Source organism: Pongo abelii, chromosome 1 (genome assembly GCF_028885655.2).
Source record: "Pongo abelii isolate AG06213 chromosome 1, NHGRI_mPonAbe1-v2.0_pri, whole genome shotgun sequence".
Lineage (NCBI taxonomy): Eukaryota > Metazoa > Chordata > Mammalia > Primates > Hominidae > Pongo > Pongo abelii.
The window spans coordinates 189,780,888-189,807,672 of NC_071985.2; the positions used below are offsets into that span (position 1 = coordinate 189,780,888).

The following is a 26,785-nucleotide window of genomic DNA, read 5'->3' on the forward strand; positions in this document are numbered from 1 at the left end:
GTGGTTGCGAGGTTGAGCACCTTGTGAATCCATGCAACGGTGTTCACAGCAGAGCACCCACTTTACCAGCATGGCTGGGTGAGCCTGGGCTTTCAACAACCGAGATAAAAACAAGGCCGGAGCACTTGGGCACTCAAGCTTGTCTCTGAATTGCACTGTGGACCATCCGTTCGGCCAAGCTGACATACTTGGGCAGGAACACAATTACATACGGTATGATATTATAGAATATAATTGGACACAATTTTTCCACATTCAGAATGGTTTTAATATATCCTTTTCCTTTGCTACGTCAGTGTAAAGCTGCCAACTGCCCTTTCTTGGGAAGAACTGTCCTTTATTCTCAAATATTGTCCTTGGTGTTAAAATGTTCTTTCCTGTATGAAATGATGGGGATAGCAGAGAGCAGTTGTTTTTTAATAATGCCTTTACTTGGCAAAATAAAAAATTGCCAACCCCATGTCTGGCTCTTGAGTACTTTTGGAAATTGTATTGGTTCGTGAAACCAAAAAGCCTGGGAATCACTGCTTTGAGGGAAAAGGAAGAAGCAGGCACTAGACCAAGCCACAGCATTCGCATATGAACGTCACAGAAGATTCACGTTACAAAACACAGAAGCCATGTTACCTCCATGCAGCCCACCCTAACCACCCTGCCAACCTCTGTGGAGGCCCAAGGGACCATGTGATGGGGGCTTCCCTGGCTGGAGAACAGCTGGGATCATTCCTGAGTCCGCGTCATAAATACGCAAACACAGATTGATTTGTTTTCCTTGGGCGTGCATTATTATTCACAAATATTAATTAGTCTCCAAATACCACCTGTTTCTGTAGCCTCCCCCACCTCACCTCCCCAGGCCAGGACCCTGGGGCCCAGAAATGGACATGAGCAGAAGGAGGGGTATCCAGGGCCCTACAGAGCAGACGGCCAAGAGGAAAGGCCAGCACTTGGGCAACAGGAAGGGAAGCGCCTGTCGGCAGGGAGAGCTCTGAGCCGTTCATCTTCTAACCAGCGGGCAGCTAACCGAGCCCTCTTGTCATGTCCTGGACAGTTCACCGCGTGGCACTGCAGCAGCGGCCGCGGAGGCAGAAACAGGCCTTGTTATACTTGGGAAGGGAAAACCAACATGTTTCCAACTCTCACCAAACCAACCACTGGATTATGACGGGAATAAATTACAGTCTCAGCCAGGACCCCTGACCCAGGGAAGGAGGGGCCTGTAGGGAAGAGGGTGAGGCCGCCTTCCCTCCTCCAGCCAGTTGGCCAGAATCCGTGAGCAGAGCCAGGAAAAGCCCTCCCTCCCACGGCTGGTATCGGGGCTCCCACCAGCTGGACTGAGCCCCACCCTGTTGCAGCTCTCAGTTTCTCCATCTCACTGAGGAGTGGAGGGGGAGATTAGGAGGAGTGTCTCAGAGACTTGGAGGCGGCAAAGGGTCAGCAGGAGACTAACTCTGGAGGCAAATGTCCAAAGGGGACCAGCAGAGGTATCTTCCTGCAGCTGTAACCCCTAAGCCTCCAGGCCTCTTCCTCTGGGGCTGGGGTCCCCCCTTGGATTACTGTTTCCCAACTTTGTGCCTCCAAGTCTCTGTACTTGCTGTTCTGTCTATTGGAAAAAAATGTCCTTCTCCTGCCCCAGCACTCACTCGCCCCTCAGAACTCTGCTCAAGTGGCCCATCACTATCCATCTTCCCCACTGACCCTTCCCAGTTTTCCAGGTTTGTACAGTATAGTGAAAGCAGCAAGAGGCTGTAGACCAGAGGTTCTCAATTCAGGGTAATTTTGCCCCCATGGGACATTACACAACGACTGGAGACATTTTTGATTGTCGAGACTGGGGAAAGCGGGGAGATGCTACTGGCATCTAGGGGGAAGAAACCAGGGATGCTGCTAGACACCCTACAATAACAAGCCCCGCCCCCACAATAAGGGGTTATCTGATCCAAAATGTCAACGGTGCTGAGGCTGAGAAACCCCAACACAGACAACAAGATCCTTTGCCAATTGAGCCTAGAGCCTGACCTGGCCCCTGCCCCAGAACCCAATCCCCTGTGGGCACCCTGGGCCTTGTACCCAAGGAAGCTCCAACCTGGCTTAACTCCTGTATTAGCTGGTGCCTGGCCTCAGGATCTCAGAGTATCTTCCCCTGTACCCCTACATCAGCCCTACCCGGCTTCCAGAAGTCAGGCCCTATAGCACACCCCATCTGCACCCCACCAGACATGCCATCGGCTAGTGGCCTCCCGAGAGGACAGAGGGCTCCACCCTCAGGTACCTCTTCTGGCAAGACTGGACTTTGAGTTAGGTCAGACCATCATCTGAGGATGGAGAGGCGAAGGGACACATGGCGTCTCTACACCCACCCTCCCCATCTGACCTTTCCAGCCTGTGACACAGCCCCTCTTGCTGCACCCTCTACATAATGCCAGTGCCCATCTCACCAAGCGTAGGGTCTGGACCCCAGGAGACACCCAGGACATATACATTTCCTTCCCCTACCCAGGCCAGACCCATCTCTTCCACAGCCTTGTCAGTTCAGCCACCCGTCCAGATGTTCAGTGGGCAGGGTGATGAACAAGATAGTCACAGGTTCTGCCTTCAAGGAGCTTACAGAGGGTGAACAGACCCACCGAGCTCTTGGCTCAGGATGGCCCAACCAGAACTCATTTGCCCCAATCCCCACTCCTCCTCCAGGGTGTCCAGTCTTGGGGACAGCACCACCATCTGCTCAGTCACCAAGCCTGCAAACCCTCCTTAAATGCTCCCTTGTCCTCATCCCACATATCTAACCCATCAATAAGTTTGAATCTGCCCTGCCTCCATCCTCACTGCCACTGTGTTAGTAAGACCTCATCACTTCTTGCCTCTTCGGTGGGCTTCCTGCCTTCAATCACTCCCTTCCAACCCATCCTGCACACAGACCAATGCCACCTTTCAGCACATATAAATGCAAATCTGCATTTTTGTTTGCCACTTTATTCCACAGCAGGCATTCAGATAGTGTTCCACGAATGAATGAACGGATGGGCAATGGACAGATCAACAAATGGATATTGCTTCTCTGCTTAAGAACCTTCAATGCTGCTGTATTGCCCTAGGAAGAAGTCTAAAGTCTTTAGCCTGACATCCAAGGCCCATGATGCTGACTCTAAACCAACTCACCAACCTCATTCTCTGCAACTCCAGCCCACCCATTCTGTGCTTCTAACAGACAGGAGGACAAGGGGACATCAAAGAGATGCAGAGGACATGCCCAGATTCTGCAGGCACCATGCTCTTTCTACCACAACCTACAGTCGATGGGAACAGTCTTTTCTACAGAAACGTGGTGAATGGAGAAGCAGAAGACAGATCCTGGTGTAAGTCCCAGGACATCACCCGGAAGCCTATTTCACACCTACAGTAGCTGACGAGCTGTATGTCATTCCCCATCCACCTCTATCATCCACTCCAGCCAGAAACTCGGGCACCATCCTTGACACCTCCCCTCCTTCATGCCCCACATTCAATCCTTCACCACGTCCTGTCTACTCCACCTCCCTAAATAGCACTCACATCCCTTCTCTCCACTTCTGTCACTGCCTCCCTGGTCCAGGCCTCCACAATCTCTCACCAGTGCACACTGGATCATGTCATGTCCCCTGCTGACACCCCCTCTATAGCTCTCCACTGACTCTGCATCAAATCCAAGCTGCTCAGCCTGGCCCACAGGACCCCTGTGCACCCCTGCTCCTGGCCACTCTGTGGGGCACACTCACCGAGTCTTTGCTTCTTCACCCCAGTCACTCTTGCTGGATACTCAGCACCAAGGGCAGGGCACCAGGGCCTCCGCTCCTTCCTGGACAGAAAGGAAAGCATGAGGAAACATCAAGAATTTCATCACAAAGGCATATGTATTGACACAGAAAGACACTAAAAATTTGCTGTTTATGCAGGAAAAAAAAGCAGGTTATGGAAATGTTCATGTAGAACCATCCCCATCTGGTAAAAATGCCCATCTTTTCCCTTCACTCCCTCGCTCATTCATTTTGATACTCCCTAAGCACCTACTATGTGCTGGGCGTCCTTCCAGGCACCAGCCACATAGCTGTGAGCCACAAAGACCAAGTCTCTGACCTCAGCAGTAGACTCTGTGGCCCAGCTCCTCAGCATGACCCCAGAACCAAGCAGAGTCGGCCCCTCCCACCTCTGCAGCCCTACCTGCCCATGCTCTCCTCCTGCCAGAACGGGAACTTCCTCTTCTGATCCTCAAATGTGCCAAATTTCTTCCTGTCTCCCAGCCTTTCTGGTGCTGAATGCCACTGCCTGGCACAGGCTACCCATGCTCTTCTGGCCAATTTACCCTCGGATCTCAGATCCAGTGGCACTTTCTCAGGAAAGCCTTCCACGACGTCCCAGACTACCTGCCTGGACCTTGGCTTGGAGCCGTGACCACAAACATGACTATTTATATATTTTTACAATTACTGAGTCACTATCATAAGCTTGATAGGAGCATGGACTGTGGCTGCCCAGCTCATTTCCGTATCCCCAGCGCCTGGCTGACAGCCGGCACATAGTAGGTGCTCACTCAACATACACTGAATGAGTGGATGAACGCATGAATGAGTTCAAAGAAAACAGCCCAGCCTGGAAGAACACACCCCAACATACATGCCAGTCTTCAAAGAAGCTTCAGAAGCAATATTTATTTTTGACTTTCTGCTTCTCTATAATTTTTAAAATGAATGTGTGCCCCTGGATGCCTCCTCCACTGGCACACACGCAGCGACAGAGCCCAGCCCCTTCCTTCTAGAGCCATTATTGAGTCCCCACCAGCGTGGGTACCATCCTGGGTGGGGGTGGGGGTCAGACACACCCACACCACCTCATCACCACCTCACGGAAGCTCAGCTGTTTGGCCTACTCGATGCAAGCTGCACCTTGTAGCAGGCTTCTCACCTCAAGCCCCCACATGCACAGTGATCCCCGCCCCACACCACTCTGCCACCTTGGCTCCTCCTATAACGGACACAAAGAAACCCCAGTGGGAGGGTGGTGCATGGGAATGTCCTCACCGGCCCAAGACTGACCCTCATCATGAAATCAAGGACACACCTCTGTACCTGGGAATTACCCTCAAGTTGCACTAAGCACCTCTGCCAATATGGGGGTGCTCTCACCGACTGAAGGCCATCCCAACTGACCCAAGATGGCCCTCGCCAGCTCGGCAACCCAGCCTCCACTGCCCCACCTACCTGCACCAGAACCCGCAGCCCTCTCTGCATGCTTCCCTCCCTGCTCCCCAAGCTGAGTTTCCAGCAGCTGCGGCTCCCAGCATACAGGCTGCCCAGCGGGTCTGGCCAGACAAACCAGCTTCCAGGCCCCAAACTTAAAGGCCCATTTGTCTAGAGATGCCCGCAGGGCCTCACAGTATTCAAGTGAGGTTTTTGGCTGCACCATTGTGCAGAGACCCTCGGCAGAGGGGCAGAGTCCAAGGCAGGGAACTGCGTAATGGGAAAGGCCCCCCCAAGCTGGCCAGGCGCTGCTGCCACACCCAGCCACAGCAGGGTCTCCTGCTTGGAGATTGAGATAGGCCCTACATGGAGCAGAAGCCACACCTGGAAAGAGGTGTGTACCCAAAGTGGCCAGGGGCCATTTTAGAAGACTAAACATTTGCAAAGACCCTGAGGCACACAGAACAGCATGAGGGCAGGATCCTAGAAAAGCCAGACAGTAACTTTGAACCACATCAGTCTGGTATCAAACTGGCCTCAAAACAACCTATCAGGCAACCAAATAAAGACTCAGATTCACCAACTGCAGCTCCCAGAACCACTCTACACTCACATTGGGACAGAGCCCAGAACAACCAGGACAACCAGATACACCCCGAGAACAGAGCCAGAGCTGACACCTGGAAGGCTGACTTGAAAGCTACTCAGAAAGGGCCTGAATGGTTCAGGACCCAAGTTAGAAATCACACTGCTGGCCAGTCACAGTGGCTCACCCCTGTAATCCCAGCACTTGGGGAGGCCAAGGCAGGTGGATCACTTGAGCCAGGAGTTCAAGAGCAGCCTGGACAACATGGCAAAACCCTGTCTCTAAAAAAATACAAAAATTAGCCAGGTGGGACTACACCTGTAGTCTCAGTTACTCAGGAGGCTGAGGTGGGAGGGTCACTTGAGCCCAGGAGGTAGAGGCTGCAGTGAGCCACGACTGCACCACTACACTCCAGCCTGGGCAACAGAGTGAGATTCTGTTTCAAACCAAAAAAGAGAAAAAGAAAGAAATCACACTGTTTGGCACCCAGGAAGGCCTCAGAAGGGGTGAAGTCCACAGTCATGTCCAATATCAAGAAAGAAAGCTCTTGGGGCCAACGCAGGGCTGGCCCCGGTAGGGTTCCCCATCATCTGCCAGGCCTGAAACCTGGCCCAGCAGTGGGTTGGGAGCAAGTTGATGATATCTAGGGGAACGCAGGCACAGCTGCCCTCTGGAGCAACCCCCAGAATGCCCCTGTGGCTGCACCAGGAACAGTCCCCAGAAACAGCAGCTAAAATACTGCTAAGGAGCTAAAACCGAAGTTCTCAGGTCTAGAAGTCATGGTCACACAGAGACGTGGTGCATCTGGACCACAGAGGCAGATGCTGGCAGAAAGAGCCTCAGTAGAAGCCCAGGGCCCAGGGAGGGTGGGAGGAAATGGATAACTCAATCCCCCAAGGCTGCCCCTTCTCAAAATTCCCTTCCACCTACCCCAAACATGAAGTCTCTTCTGCAGGCCTCACCTCTAGTCTTCTCAAGCCCACCCACCTGAAGGTCAAACACCTGAGCAACACAAACAATCCCATCGATAACAACAGGGGTGGGCACCCCCTTTGTTGAGCTCCTCGACCTGCTAATCTCAGCTCAGAATTGCAGCTACCTTAAGCAGACAGGGACCCTAACCTTAGCAGTCTATCTTCTTATTAAAGGCAACCTCATGTGATCCCTGATGGGAGGGTGGGTTTACACCATCCCTGTTGAGGATGATTACAGTAACTGTAAACGCAGACAACAGTACTCACTAGATGCCAAGGCCTGTGCTACACACACTTTATGCATACTATCTTTAATCCTCATAACAACCCTTATAAGGCATGGGTTTTTATTATAATCATTTGACAAATGAGAAAGCGGATTCAGAGAGGTTAAGCCACTTGCTTAAAGTCACGCTGCTAGTAAACAGAGTCCAGTCCTAGCAGTATAAAACTCGAGCTCTTCACCACTGTCGGAGGTTACTTTCTCTCAATGTGCACAGCTCTATGCTCTCTCATACAGCTCTTGCTTCTCTTTGGCCGGCCGACATTTCTCTCCCATACCCTCACACCAAAGCCCCTCCTTGATGCGCCTCCCGCACTGAGCCTCAAATGTCCCAAGTACCTCAAGGGCCACATGGTCCAACTAAGAGCTTATTCTCTGCCCCTCCTCACCAAGTCCCTAACACAGTGAAGCTTCAGGGCCTTCAGTGAAGGCCCGCTCAACCACTCCCAGGAACCTGGACTCCTTCCTCTTCCTCTCCTTCACTCCCACATCCAATGAATCATTCTGTCCTGACACGTATACCTTCAAGATGGCTCCATGCTACCACCTATCAAAGCCAGCATCTTCTCTCACCTTACTTACCTGCACCCTCTTGCCCCACTGGGCATCATGTCTCCATCCTTTTCCCATAGCCACAGAGCATTTTCTGGAAACATAAACCTGACCACAGCACACTCCACCCTCCCTATCCAAGCTTTAAACCTTTGGTGTTTTCTCTCTGGGTTCTCAGAGTAAAATTATAGGTACTTAACAGGGCATTCAATGCCCTCTGTGATCTGCCACATCTCTGAATACTTCACAAGTGACAACACCTCCCAGTCTTTATTCATACTGGTTTTTATCTATCTCAAGTCCTTTCTCTCTTCTTCAAACTCCTATTCATCCCTCCAAACCTAGTTCAGATCACTTCTTCTTGGTCTCCTCTGGGACTCACCTCACCCTGACCTCCGAACTCTCCCCCGTCTCTTGATGAACTCTTGCAATGTTCTAACCCAACTCAGAACCACAGCTGCTTTAGTTGAGCAGATGCCTGAACCTTAGGGGTGGGCTGCCTCTTCTACATAGCTGTTAGTCCCAAAGGAAGCAAGGCAGCCAGGGCTGAAAGTGCCTACCCCAGGGTCTGGCACACAGTCAGCAATCAATGACAGGTAACTGAATTGCTTTTGCATTCCCATGGTGCAACCTGCTCCCCCAAGGACCACGAGCTTCTCGAAGACAGGGCCCTGACTGCAAGCTGGAACCAAGCACACAGCAGTGTCAGTCACAAGGGAAGTGACTGCCACTGCTGACGATGCACTGCCATACAGTTCCCTTGGATTCTTAAAACAGCCCTGGGACCCAGTCTGGGTTGGATTAGCTGCCCCATTTTACAGGGAGAGAAATTGAGACTCAGGGAGAAAGGGGCCTCTTTGAGGCCTGAAGCTGGAAAGTGGAGGAGCCGTGGTGTGTATCACAACCCCTCTATTGCAGGAGGTCTGGGTCCCCTCCTCCCCGCCCCCAGGGAGGACCCTCAAAGCTACACTCCCATAGTTCGGGCTGATGGAAAAAAGGGTGGACTGTGCCCAAACTGCCAGGGCTAGTATTTTGCTGCATATCAGTACGATTCCCAGTAAAAGATGTGTAGCTAGTTTACGTTTGCTGCAGTCTAACTCTGCCCCGCCAAATTCCTTCACCAACACCCAACCACCCCCTCCTCTCTTGGCAGGCTTGTACACCAAGCCAACCCGCACAGGGCACACAAAGCTGGATAAAGGGGAGGTATCAGTAGTTGCAAGAAGAAGGAAGAAAGGGAGGAAGGAAGGAATTACGTTAAAACAATTTTGTTGTTAAAGGAAAGAAAGAGGGAAGAGGAAGGGCAGTTGGAAAAGGAAACTATAAAGGAAACTAAAAAAAAAACCACTATAAAGACATTTCAAATGATAAAGAGGGAGATTGAGTAAGTAAAATGTGCAAGAAAATGCATATACAAAAATACACAAGGATGACTGTGCATGTGCACAGGTGTGCTGCGAGAGTGTGCAGGCACAGATTTCTTGAGCCCTGGCCGGCATGAGGGCCCAGGTATGCGAGTAGGGGCAAGAAAGCAGCTGAATAGGGAGTGTGTGTGGGGGTGGAGGGGGTGAGTTCAGTGTGGAAATGAAGGGAAGAGGGTACGAGAAAGTGTGGCCTGTGCCTGGGGCTGAGAATGTAGGGGGTTGTACTTGGGGAGTTACACCTGCTCCTTCTTGAAGCCCTAGGCTCATTCATATAATCAGTAAAAAACAGGGATTTTCATGCTCCCTGAAGCAAGAGTTAATAAGGAGCTAAGCACAGAAATTTCCTTAGCCTGTCAGAACTCTCTTCTGGATCCCTCAGATCCCCGAAGCCTCCCAAAGGATTCCCCACCAGATCTTCCCTTCTCAGCAGATCCCTCCCCATGAGTACCCGCCTGGAACCAGCACCCCACATCCTTTTCTACACCTCTCACCCCAGTGCACTTCCCTGGTTCTCAGGCCAGATCCGACACCAGGTCGCTTTGGATCCCTGCCCTTGTTTCTTCAGAAGTGGAGGCTTCCTCATCCTGATCCAGCCTCCCGGCCCTGCCTTGTGGCCCCTCAGGGAGATCCAGACAACCCCCAGGCTGGGGCAGCCTCCCTCTCCCATTTCACAGCTCAGGCAGGTAGCGCTCCCCACCCCCAACCTGCTCCAACTCAGGGGCCCTGCACTGGGGGGCAAGGGGGCTTGAAATGTGGAGAAAGTCTAGCCCCTCCTCCTCCGGGGTGGAAGAACCAGAGGGGCAGCATTCCAGGGAAATGGGGGGGCGCCTAGCACAAAGAGTGCAGAGACACCAAGAGATGGGTGAGAGACAAGAGGCAGAGAGAGACTTAGGGAGGGAGACAGAGACCCAGGGAGAGGAAACAGAGAGACCCAAGGGGAGAGAACAGAGAGACTCAGGGACAGGGAACAAGACGACCCAGGGAGACAGAACGGAGAGACCTGGGGAGAAAGAACAGAGTGACCTGGGGAAAAAGAATGGAGACAGCCGGAGAGACCCTGGGATTGCAGGGGCGTGAGATTGGGAGGCACTGACACGAGGAGGCAGAGACGCCGAGGAAAACAGAAAGCAGCCGAGACAGAGACGCGGGCACGGCGATGGGGAGCCGGCACGGGACGGGACGCGGGGCGGCCACTGAGTGAACTTTCGGAGCGGGTCCGAGTCGCCACGTCCTCACGGGACAGGTCGCTCCAGGGCCTCCAGGGCGTTGCACCCGGTTGGGGGCGGGTACAGCCCGTTCGGCCCCTCCCCATCCCGTGCTCGCGAACGAGGGGGGTGGGGGGCTTCAAACTCGCGCCCGGCGCAGCCCGGGACCGCACGTGCGCCGGGGCCGCGAGCTAGACCCGGGCGCGCCGGCTGCGGATCCCCCGCCGGCTGGGAGGGGGCGCCTGTGCGGCGGGGGCGGGGGCGCGGCCTGGACCCGCCCGGAGCCCGGGGCTGGGGGGTCTGAGGGCCGCCCCCGGAGCGCGTCCGCGCTAGAAGGGGGGACGAGGCGGAACCGATGAGGGGGAGCAAGAACGCAAACGGGAAACTTTGCGCTTTGCGCTGGGGGTGGGGGGGGGCGGGCTGCGGTTAAGGTGCGGCGGAGAGGGAGGGAGGCGGCGAGGGGCGGCGGGGAGCGAGCCAGCCGGCAGCGCTGGGGGCGCGTCTGCCGCGGGGTGAGCGGGGAGGAGCCGCCAAGCTGGGGCGTGGGGGGGGCTTCGCCGAGGCTACGGGCGCGGCAGGTGGGGGCGCGGCCCGGCCTCAGCGGCGCCCTCGTCCCCCCGGGACCGCCCCCAGCTCCTCCGGGTGGACTAGCGGGGAGGGCAAGGAGAGCGGGGAAGGGACGGGCGCAGAGGGGGCTGGCGGGGGGCCCGGGGGTCACTCACCGCCTATCCAGGGGCCGTCGGTCCGCATGTCCCCCCGCAAGCCGCTGGGGCCGCTGCTCCCACTCCTCTGCCGCCGCCGCCTCCACCTGGTCCCGCTCCCGCCACCGCCACCCGAGCTGGAGCCGGAGCCGGAGCCGGAGCCCGAGCCGGAGCCGGAGCCGGAGCTGGAGCCGCCGCCTCTGCCGCCGCCACCGCTCCCGCCGCTCCCGCGCCAGCTCCAGCCGCGCGCTCCCTTCGCGCTCGCGCTCGCGCTCGCGCCCGCGCCCCTGCCCCTGCCGTGCGCGCCCCCGGCGCCGCCCCTCCCCTCGTGCACTCTCGCTCGTAGAGCCGCGGAGCGGCTGAGGCCCAGAGAGGCCACAACCCAACGCCAAGTCGGAACCGACTGGAACCTCAATATTGAACCCGAACCCCAATAATGAACATGGACAGACCAAACTCTGATACTACATCCAGATCCTTCAAGTGGCTCCCAGCCCTAGCATGAACCTAATACCACTCTAGGACCCCGTTTCCTCCCCATACAGATCTGAACCTGATACTGAGCCCACACCTTGCCCTAAGCCCAATATTGAGTCCAAAGCCCTTAATCTGCCCCCAAATTAGCACAAGTAGTAATTTTGTTCTGAACCTCTATACTGATCCCAAATACCAATTCCGACTCTAAACCTCTTTATTACTTCTACCTGCCCTAACCTTGATAGTGACGCCAGCACCAACCCTGGACCTTAAATGGACCCCTGTACTAATGCTCAGCCCCCAGTCCCTAAATGAACCCTAAAGTCCAAAAGCTACCTTGCTATGGACCCCAGTTCTCTCTCTTCTGAACCCCAAGCGTTACATAAAACTCCAGTACTGCTCTCCCATTCCCAGATCAACACCAATGCACTCCGAATTGGGATTCTCAATTCCAGAGTTGGGATTGGGTCACCATAAAAGGGCCCCCAAACACAGATACTGACCTGAAACCCCACCCAACCTTGAGACCATTTAGGACCCTAAACCAACCCAGCTTTAATAATAATCTTGGAACCCGAGATAAGACTGGCTTTGCAGAAACTCCACACAAAGCCCCTTCATCTTCATGTCCACCCTCCATTTCTCTGACCTAGTGTCAACCCCAAGCAGAGACTGGCTAATACCCCAATATTATACCAATTCCAGCTGTGAACCTTACATTGGTCTCGGAATTAAAGACGTGATAATGCCCTCCAAATCTAATTTAAATCTCAGTACTGAGTTTCTGACTTCTCATACCAAACTCAAATGATGACCCTAGAAATGTCTGGGTGAAACCAGTAAACTACCTGAAGATTTATTCCAAGACCTACTGATCAGAGGGATTTGATGAGCTTCAATCCAAGAGCCCCTGCCTCCAGACCCCGCCCCCACGCAATCCATGTTACAACCACTTAAGAGTCAGCCAAAGCCACACCAGCTCTTTCCTATCTACCGCACCCCTCCTCCCCCACACCGCTTGCTAGGCTTCACCATGAAGGATGGGGGACCTACCCCCACTGCCCTGGGTCAGGTAACTGAGCAGAAGAAGAGATGAGTTTTCTCCTCTGTGGGGTTTCTGCTGTGGGGTCTTTCTGACAACCCTGTAAGTTTGGAGTCAGGTGAGAAATAAAATTTGGAGATTGTTGAGGTGCCTGGATTCAGGGATCACGTGGTAATGTGCAGGGCAAGGTTGCTGTGGTGTTCAGGGATCTGGGCTGAGGGATCAGGTTCTGGTAACCACCTGATTCACTGCCCGTTTTTGTCCTGAACTTGAATTCACAAACAGTGCTTGTGCGCCCCCTGGTGTGTGAAGAGGGGATGGGACTGGCTCCAGTGATTCTGGACAAACAATTTGGTTTGGATGACAAACAGATCAAAAATGAATATTTCCAGTGAGTGGTTTTTCACCATTGGTAATTTTGGTGCACCATAGGGGAGGTATTGCAAATTTTATGCATCTTTAAGCATTTTTGCCTTTTTTTCCAGAACTTTGAGGATTTAGAGATTCCCTCTTGGCCCCCAAATTTTAAAAGTACACTCTTCAGCCAATTATGCCTGCCCATTGCTGAGTTATTAAAACAGTTATTTTCCTTGGCTTCATTGGCCCACCCTCTCCTCACTGGCTACTGTCTCTGATTTCTTTACCACCTCATCTTCTGCTCTTCCAGGACTCTGTCCTAGGCCTCCTCTTTTCTCCTGCTCTGCCCCTTTTCTCTGGATCATCTTGACCACTACTAACCATATGCTGATGACTTCCAAGTCTCTATCTCCAGTCTGGGCCGCTCCTGTGAGCTCCAGATCCATATAACTAAGAGCCTCCTCTGTCCCCCCCACCCCAGATCTGCTTACCTTCAATACTGCCGGTCTCAGGCAGTGGCATCTTCAGCCACTTAATCACTGATATGCAGAGACCTTCCCTCCTGCACCACTGTCCAATCAGTCATCAGTCCTGCAAATTTTGAAAAACAGAGACTAGAGACGATATGGCTCCATGAGGGACACATGCAGAGAGTTTCTGGCTTTTGGGTTTCAGTCCACACATGCACAAAGCCAAACTGATCCTAACTTCTCTTGCATGCAGTTATAATATAATGCCCCTTAAGACTTGCTCTACCGGCCAGGCATGGTGGCTTACGCCTATAATCCCAGCACTTTGCGGGGCTGAGGTGGGCAGATCACCTGAGGTCAGGAGTTCGAGACCAGCCTGGCCAACATGGTGAAACTGCATCTCTACTAAAAGAAAAAAAATACAAAAATTAGCCAGGTGTGGTGGTGTGCACCTGTAATTCCAGCTACTTGGGAGGCTGAGGCAGGAGAATTGCTTGAACCTGGGAGGCAGAGGTTGCAGTCGAGATTGCTCCACTGCGCACTCCAGCCTGGGCCACAGAGCAAGACTCTGTTTAAAAAAAAAAAAAAAAAAAAAAAAAAAAAAAGACTTGTTCTACCTTTAGTGTGTTTTGACACCTCAGAGCCAACTGTACCTGTTTGGAACCGTTGTTTCCTCCAGGAAGCCATCCTGGCTGTCACCGCTGTTTGTATCTGTGCCTGTCTCCCTGACCTATGGACAGCAGGTTCCTTGCAGGCAGGAGAAATGAGTCCACCTTGTTCCCTGTCATATCCCAGTGGCCAGCACAGGGTCCTCACATACAATAGATACTTGATACATATTTGTTAAAGGAATGAAGATTGACTTTCCTATCTGTGCTCAAGGAACCATCAGACATAAATGACTAAGTGAGGGAAGAGCTCCCTGACCAAGTCTTAGAACTCATCCAGCCCCAGTCTTCTGTAGCCCTGGCATGCACTAGAAGAGGGGCTCGTGCTGTTTGCTAGCCTGTGTGCCTGCTAGCCCGGGCCTTGGTAGTCCTGAAGCTCTGGCAGCCCTGTTCCCTCTGCCCCGCATTGTCAAGGCTACTGAGCACAGTACTGGAAGGTAGGTGAGCTGGGAACCCTGGCTTCCTGTGGTTGAAGTTAGCAGATGTGCTCACTGCTGTGCCAACCAGGCTCTTGCTCCAAACCCCACAGGGACACAGGGGTCTCAGAATCCTAACCCATTGGCATCTGCCCTCTCATTCACCCACATGTGGCAAAGTGTTTGCCGAGGCAGGGCAAGAGAATGCCTGTAAGCAGCCTGCCCAGATCTCTGCATGTACGCCATCTGGAACTAGATACAAACCCAAGGTAATGAAACTAGAGGCCTAGGTTCCAAAGCCACATGGATGAGAAGCTCAGGTGGCCGGGCCTGGGAGAGCATGATAGCTGCTGAAGGAGAAGAGCCAAGGCTCTGTCCAGTTTGCCAAACTGTGAGCACAGGGTCCGTGTGGGGCTGCCCTACTGCCCTGCTCCTGGGCCTGGAGGGGAGGGATGTCCTTGTGCTCATCTGTGAAGGCCGAGTGGCACCACGTGGTCATTGTGTGTCTGCCGTGTTCCAGCCCCAGGGTGCATGCAGGGTGAGGAGAGAGCCAGATGTCAGCTCCCACTCACTGCTCACCCTTTGTCCAGGTCCTGGGCCCACTGGACACTCTCTGCAACTCATGACATAAATACATCTCTTGGTCATCCCTTAGTTGGTCTAAACCAAATTAAATTCAGCTTGAGTCTCTACCCATCAGATCAGCAAGATTTCCCTATCACTCATGGCTGCCCTTCACCTACCTCCGATCATCCATGAACTCCAGGGGTTTGCACAGTCCCAGAGATGGTCAGTCCGTGCTCCACAGCCTTGCAGAGAAAGGTGGAAGGATTTTTCAGGCTGCTGCTGCTGCTGTTGCAGACATCAGTGATCACAGTCACAGGGCTTCCACTATTTTTCGCCCATCTGCACGGCCTCACTTGTCCAACCTGGTCCTTGGGAAGATAACCCTCTACTCCCTCCATCCCAGCTCTTTCAAGAGGACCTCTCCCACAGGCCCCCACAGTTGCAGCCCTTAGTCCTTGGCTTTCGAATCGCATGCAGCCACTTTCTTGTGGGGGCAGGTCAGGGTGGGATGGAGAATGCCTGTTCCCCTGCCCCTCTCCTCCATGCCAAAGCATCAATTCCCCAAGACACAGTGGTATTCTCCCTCTTAGCTCAGGCACAAGAACTACAAAACGGCCTATTTACTTTCTCAGGTATGAGGTGGGAGAAAAAAGTCCCAGGACTTAGAACACAAAAGCCTGACTAATGCTTTTTTCATTAAAAAAAATTTTTTTTTTTGTAGGGACAAAATCTCATGATGTTGCCCAGGCCGATCTCGAACTCCTGGGCTCAGGAGATCCTCCAGCCTCAGCCTCCCAAAGCGCTGGGATTACAGCAGCCATGAGCTGCAGTGCCTGGCCCTGGCTAATGCCTTTCATTTCTTCCGGCTGAGTCACTATGGGCAGGGAGAAATGATACAGGAGTTAATTTCTCAATGAACACTGCTCATGTTTCCCGGAGAAAACAGAAGCCACCACAGGAGGACTCCCTCATCTCCCACTACCAAATCCGCAAACCCACACACCTCTCCTCCTTCCGCTCTGTCTCCCCTGTGCTCAGGGTGCTCCGGCGCCTCCAGGCTTTGCTCTCTATTCCCCGTCCACTGCACCCTCTTCACTATAGCATTCCCATCTGCCCATGCGCATGTCTTTCCCATCCTAAAAAAAATTCCCTCCCTTGGCGCCACGCGCCTCTCCAGAGTGGGAGAGACTCAAGTGCCTCTCTGTTCTCCTTCCTCACAACCCAAAAGCCATTTCTACAGGACGCCTCTATTCCTCCAGCTCCTGCTCAGTCCCCAGCCCACCACAACCCTGCTTTCTGGCTTTCACAGATGTGGCTCTATTTTTTTTTTTTTTTTTTTGAGACTGAGTCTCGCTCTGTCACCCAGGCTGGAGTGCAGTGGCGCCATCTCGGCTCACTGCAACCTCCACCTCCTGGGTTCAAGCGATTCTCCTGCTTCACCCTTCCAAGTAGCTGGGATTACAGGTGCCTGCCACCACGCCCAGCTAATTTTGTCTTTTTAGTAGAGACGGGGTTTCACCATGTTGGCCAGGAGTTGGTCTCGAACTCCTGACCTCAAGTGATCTGCCTGCCTTGGCCTCCCAACGTGCTGGGATTACAGGCGTGAGCCACCCCACCTGGCCTGATGTTGCTCTTGATATAATGACTCTTCCCCTCCATTTTGCCAAAGCTAATGGCTGAGCCTCTGTTTCCAGCTTAGTGGACTCCTCAGTGGCCATCAGCCTGGGTTACTTCAGTGCTGGTGCAGACAGGCAGCTCCTGGACCTATCGTCACAATGGCCGACCCTTGAAGGCTGCCCAGCCTACTCTTTCTAAGCATCCCACGCTGTGTCCTGTCCTCTCCCAAAACTGCTCCTCTCCTGCTCCCACCTTGCTCCCTCTACCTCGCGATCACTGCTCCGTCTCATCAGATCTCTCTGCTGTTGACCTTGTGTTCTCCTAGAGAGCTCTCCTCAGCTCTCTCCTTTTCACTTTTCTCCTGGTCCAACTTAGATGCCAAGGTCCAACATTTTAATAACACTCTTGTCAATACCCCAAGCCTCTTGGCCTCTCTGCGTTTTTATCATATCTGTCTGGCAAAAAGCCAGCTCCAAGTGAGCCCTTCTGTCTGCCGTCACCGGGCGGTGCTCAAGCAACCACGTGACTCCGCAGGTCCGACGGATGTTCCCTTAAAGCAGGGCCTACATAGGGGCCCTCTGCGCAGTTCTCCAGTCAGCTTGGAACCGCACTCTCTGTAACGGCTATTCCAGCCCTCCCCATTCTCTTTACACCTTGAGCCAGCCCACTTTCCCCTCGCTGTCAGATGGAACCTTGCCACCTCTTTATAGAGAGGTTTAAAGCCACTACGGAATTTCCCCAGCTCTCCACTAGCACATTCACACACCTCCCCACATCTGCCCTCTCTCCTGCTGCCTTACAGGAAGCACCCTCCTCCTCTCTCAGGCCAGTGTCTCTGCCAATCCTAGATTCCCTACCCCCTCCTGCTTCTCAGGCCCCTCACCTATCCATTGTCCCCTCCTTCCCTGAGCACCACCCCCAACCTTCAACTGGAACCATCCATAAACCTACTCCCTGCATGCTTACTTTCTCCTCCATTTCTCCATCAACTTTATTTATTTATTTTATTTTTGTAGAGGTGGGGTCTCTCTATATTGCCCAGGCTGGTCTCGAACTCCTGGCTTCTAATGATGCTTCCCCCTTCGCCTCCCAAAGTCCTGGGATTACACATGTGAACCACAGCACCTGGCCTTTTCTTTCTTTTACATTTAAAAAATTTCAATAGCTTTTGGAGTACAAGTGGTTTTTAATTATATGGACGAATTATATAGTGGTGAATTCTGAGATTTTGGTGCATCCGTCATCTGAGTATTGAACATTGTACCCAATATGTATCCCTCACCACCGCCATCCTCCCCCTTCTGAGCCTCTAAAGTCCATTATACCACTCTGTATGCCTTTGCATACTCACAGCTTAACTCCTGCTTGTAAGTGAAGATATACGGTATTTGGTTTTCCATTCCTGAGTTCCCGGCCTCTCTTCTTTCTTTCTTCCTTCCTTTTTTTTTTTTTTTGACAGAGTCTCGCTTTCTCACCCAGGCTGATGCGATCTCAGCTCACTGGAACCTCCACCTCCTGAGTTCAGGTGATTCTTGTGCCTCAGCCTCCCGAGTAGCTGGGACCACAGGTGCATGCCACCATGCCTGGCTAATTTTTTTTTTTGCTTTTTTTTTTAGTAGATTTAGGGGATTCGCCACGTTGGCCAGGCTGGCCTTGAACTCCTGGCCTCAAGTGATCTGCCCGCCTTGGCCTCCCAAAGTTGCTGGGATTATAGGCGTGAGCCGCTACGCCCTGCCCCAGCCTCTTCTTTCATAAGAGTGTTCTGTTTGCCATTATGGCATTCCTACTCACTTCATCCAACATTTGGTCAAATCTGGCTTTTACTATCTCTGCCCCCAACATCTCCCTGAAACACAATGTTTGTGCTATGATCTCCATGTCTTAAAATTTGAAGGCCATTTTTTTTTTCAGTATTCATTTTCTTAGACCTCTTGATTACTGCATTCTTCAAACCCTAACTTCTTTGGCTCCCTTGACACCATACTCTCCTGGTTTGCCTCTTAACTCCTTGGTCTTCTTCTCAGTCTCCTTGGCGGGGTCATCCTTCTCCACTCAATCCATCAAGTGCTCCTGTCCCTCAACGCCCATGCCTTGGCCTTTCCCCTTCTTACTGTGGACTCTGTCCCTGGTGATCTCATCCGTGCCTACCGCATTGAGTACTGTCCATCTGCCGATGATTCACACCTTTATGACTCTTACCCGGGGAACCTCTTGTGTAAGCCCTTGATGGAGAGGACCCCAGCCAGCTGCCTAGTCAACATCTCCACCTGTGTCCCAAAGGCACCTCAGCCCCAGCATGCCCAAGACCTCCCACCAGATCTTCACTCCCTGATTCCTTTCTTGAGTTCTCTGTCTGAGTCAGTGGCCCCACTGTCCATCTATAGGCAAGCCAGAATCCTGTTCATTTTACCTCCAGAGCACCTCTCTAATCTGCACCTTTCTCTTCAACTCCGCTGATGCCTCACTGGTCCTAGCCACCATTAACTCTTATCTGGACCTCTGCAGCGCCTCCTCACTGATCTCTCTACATCTGCTCTGCCCCTCCCCCATCTTATCTCTGCGCTGCAGCCGCAAATTGGGTTGTCTCACTTCCCCATGAAAACCTTTGAATGGCCTACATGGGGCTGGATTAGGAGCCAGCTCCTCCACGTGGATGAAACGCCCTCTCTTTGCCTACCTCCCCACCTCATCCAACACAACGCTCCTGGCTCAGTCCTCTGCGGTGGCGCCAGCTTCCTTTCAATTCCTCAAACATACTGCATTTCCCCCTTCCCTCTCCCCGTTCTTTCTAGAAGACTTTCCACCCCACCTCCTTCACATGATAACTCATTCTTCACTTTTGGTTCAAGCATCACTACCTTGGGGCGGACTTCCCTGACACTTAGTCTGAATAAGTACAGGGCCCTGTTGCTGTCTGCCAGAGCATTCCTTTACACTTCTTGTTACACATTTAATGGATTGATGCCTGTCATCCATGTCATTCACTCAATAGCTATATGTTAAATCCATATAAGGTGTCTAGAGTAATGTCTGGCACCCAGTAACTACCCAATAAATGTTAGCTATTGTTATCCTCAATATCTGGAGACCAAGGAAAGGCGGAAGAGCCCACAAAGGAGAAAAAAGGAACGGTCACTAGGAAGGAAAGAAGAAAAGCAGGGGAGAGTTACTCTTTCACTCATTTGCTCTATTAGGCTCACCCTTCAGACGCCGCTCCTCCTGTGGCACCCGGAGCTGTTTTCCCAGATATTTGCGTGGCTGGCTCCTTTTCATTTTTCCTATCTGTCTTAGGTCAGGTTTCCCAGAAGAAGACCCTGAGATGAAGTGATTTATTAAGGAAGGGTTCCTGGGGGAAACTGGCAAAGCAGAAGGGGAAGTCGAACAGAGAAGGGGAAGAAGCCAAGCAAGGGGGGATTTCAGACCATGTTCTTGGAAGGGTAGCTTCAGCCTGACCTCAGGGGGACCCCTGAGTGGAAATTTATGCCTCAGTGTTGTCCCCACCCCTGCCAAAGGCATTGGAGCCTTCATACCTCCTAGCCTCCTTAGTCATCTGTTGAGGGCTACCAGTGGGGCTGAGAATGGTGGGTGATGAGTACACCCTCTTCGGGGCCTTTCTAGCTTACATGCAGACAGAGTGGCTCCAGGAAGTCGAGGACCATCCTCCATAAAAGAACTGTTGCTAGCTGCTGGAAGGCAAGGCACGCTGAAGGTGGGGCTGTGTCTGCCTCTCACCCCCTCACCAAAAATGGTGGAAGGGCATCTGAGGGGTCTATCGTGTCTCCACTGAAATGTCACCCTCTCAGAGAAGCTTTTGCTGACCACCCTATCTAAAATAGTTTTCCATCACTGCAACAGCACTCTCTTTATTTCCTTCACATAATTTAGCACAATCTGTAGTTAGTTTGGTTTCATTTTTGTTTAACAACTGTTTCTGCTGCTAGACTCTAAGGTCTAGCAGGGCAGGAATCTACATTACTTTATTCTTGCCAGATCTTTAGCACTAGGACAGTGCTTGGCATATAGGAGGTGCTCAATCCATCTTTTTTGAATGAATGCATTAGTGAATTAGGCACATGCACTGAGCGCTCAGCTGGGCGAGAGGCAGGTAACTCCAGATGTATGTATAGGGGGCTAGCTGCACCGCGCTGGCCAGAATGTGGCCCCCACAGTTGTGCTTGTGAAGGGGCCATAGAGGATCAACTCCTCTCTGAGGCAGCAGACATCACCCCAAGGCTCTGTATCTCTCTGGGTCCCCAGCCCTTTGTGCAAAGTGGGGTGGAGCCCATGGGGATCCAGGCATGTGGGCAGTGGGATTCAGAAGTATAGGGGAGCTTCTGGCAAGGGGCTTGAAGCTGCGTAGGTGCATGTCATGGACACCTCCCCACACACATGCCACCACCACCACCGCCGCCCAATGCCTCAGGCTAAACTGGCCTCAGTGAGGGCAGACTAGGCTGCGAGAGGGCGGCCTTGCATTTGGGAAAATATGGCCCTGGCTCTGAGTAAGACCCATGGCACTTATTAGCTGTATGGTCTTGGACTTCTCTAAGTCTCAGTTTCCTCTTCTGTAAAAAGGGAATAATACTTACTTTGCAGCATTATAGGAAGGACATGAAATTGTGTTTGTAAAGAGCTTCATCAGAGCCTGGCACATTGTAGGTTCTTGAAAATAGAAGCTATTTGATGATTATTAGAATTAGCATAATCAAGCTTCTAATAGCACCAGTTTGGAGAACTATTTAAAAGCTAATCCCACCAGGCCCCATACCCTGGTAATCCCCGACTGTCTGAATGAGAGCCCGTTTCAGCATCCATCCACCTTCTTCTGCAGTTGCCCTCCCCCATCCAGCTCCCCACTGCTCCTTCCTCAACCTCTTAAACTCTCAGCCCCTTCAGACTTCCTCCCTGCAATTCCTACCTGAGGACAAAGCAGCTGCCTCCAGGGGAGGCCACCATTCCACAGCCACAGAGTAGTGAGGCAGAGCAGAGCAGCATCTTTCTCACTCTCAAAAGCCACTCCCAGATCATTATTCCTTCAGCCTCATGGAAAAATCCCTGCTCATTTAAGGCTCATGCCATCTGGCTCTTGCAATTCATTTATTCAACTAAGATTTATTGAGTGCTTTTTCTTCTTTCTATTTCCATACTTTACCTTCTTTCAGAAAAGATTTCAGTGACTTATAAAAAAACATGTAATAGAAGATGCCTGGCACATAGTAGGGCTCTCTATCTAACTGACTAGATGAATACACTTTGAAATGTCACATAGATGTTCACCTGTCCCCAGTGCCCCTTCAGAGGTGGGTTTCATCGAACGTAAACAGTGAAGTAGAAGACTCAGTCTTATGCCTCTCTTGAATTGTTCACTTGGGAGCTGGCTCACCATTTCAAATGTTCTTCTAAGCTCTACAGGGAATCACATACCATAATGCTGGTCACCACCTGGAGCTTGCAATATCCTACCTCAAGAAAATAAATATTTGCTGTCGTTATTATCCATAAGAAACTCTATAAGCAAACTATTACAAGGGCATGTGATACATTTTAAGGGCTGCCACGTGTTTCAATTTGTCTCTGCTGGTAAGGATTTCCATGGGTCCCAATGAAGAGGTGGGGGATGAGGCAGGTTCTCTGCCCCTTCACCACGGCCTCTTTTTATTCTCTTTAAGACCATTGCCCAACACTGGGCTGCCATATTTACTTGCTTTAATGAAGGGCAGTGCAACTTGAAAGAGGAATTACAATGCAGGAAGAGAATGTGGTAGCTGGGTAATAATGAGAATTTTCCCAGAGACCAAAGAGAAAAGTACCTAAGAGTGGAGGGCCATCTTCTCTCTCCTGTCCTCCATTAGACAGCCTCTCTCCAACTGCATTCTTCATCAACCCTTCCCACACCCACCAATGCAGCTTTTTTCACTTTCAGAAAATCCCTTCCTTCCCCACCAGTTTCCTGGATTCCTTCCTTTCCCCTGCGCAATTCTCCAAGTCAGGACAACACCTTTGGAGTCGTGTCTGCAGGCTTCGTCAAGTTGCATCAGCATCAGTAATGCTCGAGTTGGAACCTCCTCCCAAGATCATTCTTGTGGAGAAGGGTGTTAGCCTTTGACAGCCCATCCTTCAAGATGCGTGAGGGCCGTCTAATAGGGCTTTCTTTTCAATATCCAATATTTCCATTGGCTTCTTTACATACTGAACCTGCTAAATAAAATGCATTCGTATCCATAGCTCAAACACAGACATTACTTCTTAGGTCTAGTACATTCTAAAGCCACATTGAGAAAGGAAATAATTCCTTAATTGCCTCATAATTAGCAGTGTGTCTTCTCTATTCCCTGGGAATCAGTAAATCCGATTATTGTGGCAAGGGTAGATGTCTGTTCCTTTCTTGATCCCCTTCGGGGTTTGTTCGAATAAGAATATGGTCATAGTCCCTTTAATGATTTCTCAATAATTTTCGCAAGAGAGGCTTTGATGGTTTGATTTTAGGGAGCCTCAATTACATCCTTGCCAAAGGTTGATATCAATTTGGGGAAAGGGAAAGGGGAGGACCTATTCTCCCAGTTACATAAAATTAAAGATTAATATATGAAGAAAGAGAAAGAATGACAACAAGAACAGGAATCAAGACAGTGTGATACTGGCATGGGATAGACATCAAATCAATGGAACAGAAATGAGAATCCAGAAATAAACCCTTACACTTACGGTCAATTGATTTTCCACAGAAGTGCCAAGGAAATTCAATGGGAAAAGGATAGTCTTTTCAACAAATGGCTCTGACACAATTGAATATCCACATGCAAAAAATATGAATTTAGACTGTTGTCTCATGCCATGTGTAAAAATTAACTGGAAATGGGTCATAGACCTAAATGTAAGATATAAAATTATACAACTCTTAGAAGAAAACATAGTAATAGTTCTTCATGACTTTGGGTTAGGCAGATTTCTTAAATACAATACCAAAAAGCACAAATAATTAAAAAAAGGAAAAGTTGGACTTTATAAAGATTAAAAACTTCTCAATCCAAAGAACACCATTAGGAAAGTGGAAAGACAAACCACAGACTGGGAGAAAATATTTGTAAATCATATGTCTAATAAAAAGATTTGTACCCAGAACATGTAAAGAACTCTTAACAACTAACTAATAAGAAGGTAAATAACTCAATTTAAAATTGCGTGGGATGGCCGGGCATGGGTGGCTCACGCCTGTAATCCCAGCACTTTGGGAGGTTGAAACAGGCTCATCACCCCAGGTCAGGAGTTCAAGACCAGCCTGGCCAATATGGCGAAACCCCGTCTCTACTAAACACACACACACACACACACACACACACACACACACACAAAATTAGCCGGGCATGGTGGCGTGTGCCTGTAATCCCAGCTACCTGGGAGGCTGAGGCAGGGGAATCCTTTGAACCTGGGAAGCGGAGGTTGCAGTGAGCCAAGACCATGCCACTGTGCTCCAGCCTGGACAACAAGATAGAAACTCCGTCTAAAAAAAAAAAAAAATTCGTGGGAGGCTGACACAGGTGAATTGCTTGAGCATGGGAGGCGCAGATTGCAGTGAGTCAAGATTGTGCCATTGCACTCCAGCCTGCAAACAGAGCAAGACCCTTTCTCGAATGAATAAATAAATAAATAAATAAATAATAAAATAAAAAGAAATAAAAATTAAAACTAAAATTAAAAAAAATTGCAGATGGACGCAGTGGCTCATGCCTATAATCCCAGCACTTTAGGATACTGAGGTGGGTGAATCACTTGAGGTCAGGAGTTCGAGACCAGCCTGGCCAACATGATGAAACCCCATCTCTACTAAAAATACAAAAATTAGCCAGGTGTGGTGGCAAGTACTTGTAATCTCAGCTACATGGGAAGCTGAGGCAGGAGAATTGCTTGAACCCAGGAAGCAGAGGTTGCAGTGAGCCAAGATTGTGCCACTGCACTCCAGCCTGGGCGATAGAGTGAAACTCTGTCTCAGAAAATAAAATAACATAAGGCATAAGAACTGAAGAGACATTTCACCAAAGATCACATATAAATGGCCAATAAGCACTTGAAAAGATGCTCAACATCATTAGTCATTAGAGAAATACAAATTAAAACCTCAGCAAAATACCACTTCACACCCACTGGAAAGGCTATAATAGAAAAGATAGGCAATAACAAGTGTTGGTGAGGATGTGGAGAAACTGGAACTCTCATACATCGCTTACGGGAATGTAAAATGGTGCCATACTTTGGAGACAGTTTGTCAGATTCTTCACATAAATTTACCATGTGATCCAGTAATTTCACTCCTAGGTATCTATCTGCCCAAGAGAAACGAAAACATATGTCCACAGACGGATTTATGTGAGAATGCTCATAGCAGCATTATTTGTAATAGCCAAACAGTAGAAACAACCCAAATGTTTATCAACTGTGAATGGATAAACAAAATGGAGTATGTCCATACAGTAGAATACTATTTGGCAATAAAAAGGAATGCAATATGGATAGATGCTACAGATGAAGCTCAAAAACATTATGCTCAGTGAAAGAAACTAGACACAAAAATCATATATTGTATGATTCCATTTGTATAAAATGTCCAGGGAAAGAAAACCTATGGAGACAGGAAGTCGATTAGTGACTGACTGTGGGAAAAGGAACTGACTGGAAATGAGTGCAAGGATTCTTTGGGGGATAATAAAAATGTTTTTAAACTAAATCATGGTGATAGTTGCACAATTCTATAAATTTACTAAAATTATTGAACTGGCCAGGCGCGGTGGCTCACATCCGTAATCCCAGCACTTTGGGAGGCCAAGGAGGGTGGGTCACGAGGTCAGAAGTTCGAGACCAGCCTGGCCAACATGGTGAAACCCCATTTCTACTAAAAATACAAAAAAATTAGCTGAATGTAGTGGCACATGCCTGTAATCCCAGCTACTCCAGAGGCTGAGGCAAGAGAATTGCTTAAACCTGGAGGTGGAGGCAGAGGTTGCAGTGAGCCGAGATTGTGCCACCACACTCCAGCCTGGGTGACAGAGCAAGACTCTGTCTTGGAAAATAAATACATAAATAAATAAAAATTATTGAACTACACACTTTTTTAAAAAGACAACAGGGTAGAAAAAAGAAATGGAACCGAGGGTAATATTAAGATCCAAAGGTACTCACAGTAGAGATGGACTCTAAATATGACTGAGCTTCCTGACAGTTAAAGGAAAAGGGAAACAGCCTTGATTATGTGATTCCTAGGTATCCTTAAGATTAAAAACCAAAATAAACTAAACTAGGTGTTAAGGAGCAGCTTTGTTTTTTCAGTTCCTTAGACCTAAGAAAAATTTCTTCTAGTGAGAGGATAATACATGAACTAGTGAACATCCTGGATACTAGCCTACAGTGAATTTTATTTATTTACTTATTTATTTTTTTGAGACAGAGTCTTGCTCTGTCACCCAGGAGTGCAGTGGCGTGATCCTGGCTCACTGCAACTTCCGCCTCCTAGGTTCAAGCAATTCTCCTGCCTCAGCCTCCTGAGTAGCTGGGATTACAAACGCCCATCACCACGCCCAGCTAATTTTTTGTATTTTTAGTGGAGATGGAGTTCACTATGTTGGTCAGGCTGGTCTCGAACTCCCAACCTCAGGTGATCTGGCCGCCTCTGCCTCTCAAAATGCTGGGATTACAGGCGCGAGCGACTGCGCCCAGCCTACGGTGACTTTAAATATTTTTTGACAGTTTCATGTAATGCCTCTTATTGTCATTGGAGGAATTAAGCTAGAGTTGTGCTATCCAATACGGTAGACACCAGCGACATGGGGCTATTTAAACTAAAATTAAATAAAATTGGAAATTTGGTTCCTCAGTCACCCTAATCAGTTCCAAGTTCTCAATGCTTACATGGGCTAGTGGCTTCCATACTGGACAGTGCCTGTAGAGAACATTTCCCTCAATGCAGAAAGTTCTGTTGGACATGCTGGTTTGGAGGGCAGTTTAGTAAAAACACATAAAAGTTTGGAGTTGCAAATGGTGGTGAAAGAGTGATGCTGTCTCAACTTTGGCCAGGGCAGAGCTTTTAAACCTACTTTCATAACCTCACACATTGAGAACAGGGACAGAAAGACGGCTTGGGGAGAGGAGTAGAAATTTTATTTTTAAAAATAGGACAAGGCTTAACATAGATATATTTGGGCTTTTGAACATGGAGTGGTAGGATAAACTGAGGTCCACCAG

The 26,785-nt window shown here is 50.3% G+C and overlaps 1 protein-coding gene across 8 annotated transcripts in view; it reads right to left on the reverse strand.

The window, feature by feature from the left end:
• The window catches only part of PTPRF (protein tyrosine phosphatase receptor type F), a 93,131-nt gene extending 81,974 nt beyond the window's left edge, over positions 1–11,157 (reverse strand). For 5 of the 8 annotated variants that reach the window (XM_054536570.2, XM_024247748.3, XM_024247738.3 and 2 more), the window contains exons 1-2: positions 10,960–11,156; positions 3,756–3,835 (exon numbers count right to left, since the gene is read on the reverse strand). The gene's annotated coding sequence lies outside the window, so the exon portion shown is untranslated. Of the gene's footprint in view, positions 1–3,755; positions 3,836–10,959 lie in introns of all 8 variants that reach the window. The other 3 variants (XM_054536500.2, XM_054536573.2, XM_054536510.2) reach the window with 3 other exon arrangements.
• Positions 11,158–26,785: the final 15,628 nt, after the last annotated feature.